Source organism: Leuciscus leuciscus (assembly GCF_965113295.1).
Source record: "Leuciscus leuciscus genome assembly, chromosome: 3".
Lineage (NCBI taxonomy): Eukaryota > Metazoa > Chordata > Actinopteri > Cypriniformes > Leuciscidae > Leuciscus > Leuciscus leuciscus.
The window spans coordinates 17,399,972-17,402,689 of record NC_138727.1 but is presented as its reverse complement, the minus strand read 5'-3'; the positions used below and the strand labels follow the sequence as shown (position 1 = coordinate 17,402,689).

Genomic DNA, 2,718 nt, shown 5'->3' with positions numbered 1-2,718 from the left:
TCTTTAATATTACATAAAATCTTATGTAATTATTGGGATTTTTAACGTTTAAAAAAAAGTCATATACACCTTTAAAACAATTAAATACTGTAAATTTAAGGTTTTATACAATTATTTTATATAATAATGCTGTCTATCTACAGTAATTTTCTTTTAATATAGTTTTTCTGTGTAAAAAAACAATGAAATTATGTATAAAAAATGCACACAAGTACATAAAATCAAATACAAATGTTTGTAAATTTATTTTTTATTTTTATTTGTACCGATCCAATTTCACAACATCTCTAATTAAGTTCTTAATAATAGCAAATGTACAGTCAATTTCTTTTAAATTAACTAAATGTATGAGTACAGAATACCTGCATATTTACAGTATTAGTAATTGAACAAACACTAAACATCAAGATAAGTGATTGATAGGAAATAGATGCTTAGTATATAATTTAGAACATGTAAATATATCCACAATAAAAAGCAATTACCGTATACCTTTACAGTATAACTTATTTTAACATTTACAATTACATTTTATCCAAAGTGACTAACCAATAAAGATAATAATTAAAGATAATAAAAAGCAACAAGTGCAGTGACAAGTCCCAGTTAGTCGCACAGTACACATAGCAAGGTTGTTGTTTTTTTAACAAAGATATAGTATTATTGGGTGAAGTGTTTATGAAAAAGATGGATCTTTAGCAGTTTCTTGAAAATGTGTTGAGTTGCGCCGGTCATTCCACCACCAGGAAACAGTCCAGGTAAATGTCAGTGAAAGTGGTTTTGTGTCTCTTTGGGATGATGGCACCACAAGGCGCCGTTCTCTTGCAGAACACATGCTTCTGGAGGACACATAGATCTGAAGCAGTGAGTTTAGGCATAGGGCTACCTTTAAAGACAACTCTTGCTGCAGCATCTGGATCAGTTGCAGAGGTTTGACTGATACTGGAAGAACTGCCAGGAGAGCATTACAATAGCCCAGTCTGGATAGAACAAGAGAGTTGTGTAGCTCCGATAGGAAGGGCCTGATCCTCCTAATGATAAGGCAAATCAGCAGGATCACAGCAAGTATGTTTTGGCTGAAAGTTGAACCATAAGCAGTTCTGTCTTGGCAAGGCTGATTTGAAGGTGAAGGTCATTCATCCAGCAAGAATTTTCCATCAGGTAGGCTGAGATGCGAGCAGCAACCGTCAGATCATCTGGCTGGATTAAAAGGTAGAGATATGTGTCATTAAGATATTAGTGATAGGAAAAGTCATGTTTCTAAATGACAGAGCCTAGTTAACAAAAAGAAAGAAAGATGGGTGGAATCTAACACAATCGTAATCTTGCTGTAGCAAATCCAAACCTTGTGCATACTTTTAGTGCAATCATATGGAATCAGAAGACTGTTATGAACATATGGAATCAGAACCATTATGATTTTTATGTTTTAATGAATTCTTCCCATACCTTGTTTGCCATGATCATCTGCTTTCCACGTGACCTGAAATCACACACAAGTTATTTTAAAACTCAGTATTAGATTTACACATGTCAGAATATGTTCCATTGGGACAATGCAAAAACTCAACTGACTATGATCTTGAAGCTGAGCTGGAAAGGCCAGCAGTAATATTTTGAGCTGCCATGTGATTTTAGCTAAGTTACATTTATAGAAAGTAACATTAAATGAATATGATTTACTGTGACCTAGACCTAGATACACCTAGGGGTTCATCATGTTGTATTCATATTCTAGTCTTCCTGTTCTAGGCTTTCCTGTATCATCAACAAGTACGTTAAGTTACAGACAGTATTTCGATTTCTTAACGGTCTTAATAAAGTTAGTCATGTTAACTATTACGAAATAAACAAAAGAAACACAGTAGGCCTATTTTTAGTAAAACCGTGGCTATTACAATGGTAAAAAAAATCAGCTAAAAACGTGTTTACTACAATTTTACTATAGTAAAATAAAGTAAAAAAAAGTTTTTTTTTCCAAAAAAATTGAAAAATAAAGTTTTCAGCTTCCAGACATGGTTTCAAAATGTCCCGCCATTTAAGAGATTGGTTTAATGTTACTGACTATCATAACGAAGATTTTATACACAATTATGGACTTTAATATGAATAACAAGTCTACTAAAGATTGTTTTAGGTCTAGAAGTTAACAAGTAAGTTAGAGTGGGTTCAACTGATCTTTCTTAACACAGATCGATAATTGAAAAGACCCATGCTGCATTTGTGTTTTGCCCTCGACGCCAGTTATGACTGAACATAATTTAAGAATGCTAACGTTAGCATGGAAACAGTCTAACCACTTAACACAAATGTAATATAAAATATCATTTACATGTAGTATTAGACTCTTACCTCAGCCGTTGATCGGTCGGGATGAGGTCTGCTGTGACGAACCAGGCTCACTGAAAAAGGGCGCGTTATTTCCAGACTGACTGACACCAGACTACAACTAATATGTGTTCAGCAGCGCTCCTGCTCACGGCTGCTTCTGTCGAATACGATTATAGCTCTGAATTCAAATCTCCCGCTTGCCCTTGACACAGATCGACGACAGAGACAGATTTGTAGCTAACCGTTGTGGGCTGGGCGGGACTAAGCAACGAAACGTAATGGCGGATAATTTGAATCTGCGCGCGGCCGCGCGCGCGGGCACACACACACACATTCAAACGCACACAAAGCCACGCAATGTGCAGCAACGCAGATTTGGAAAAACGA

The 2,718-nt window shown here is 35.4% G+C and overlaps 1 long non-coding RNA gene across 1 annotated transcript; it reads right to left on the bottom strand.

Annotated features, from left to right (window-relative positions):
• Nucleotides 1–254: 254 nt before the first annotated feature.
• Nucleotides 255–2,718, bottom strand: LOC309493567. The gene is made up of 3 exons (XR_014203999.1): nt 2,353–2,718; nt 1,450–1,483; nt 255–1,200 (listed from the first exon to the last, which is right to left on the bottom strand). It is a non-coding gene; the product is annotated as an uncharacterized lncRNA (long non-coding RNA).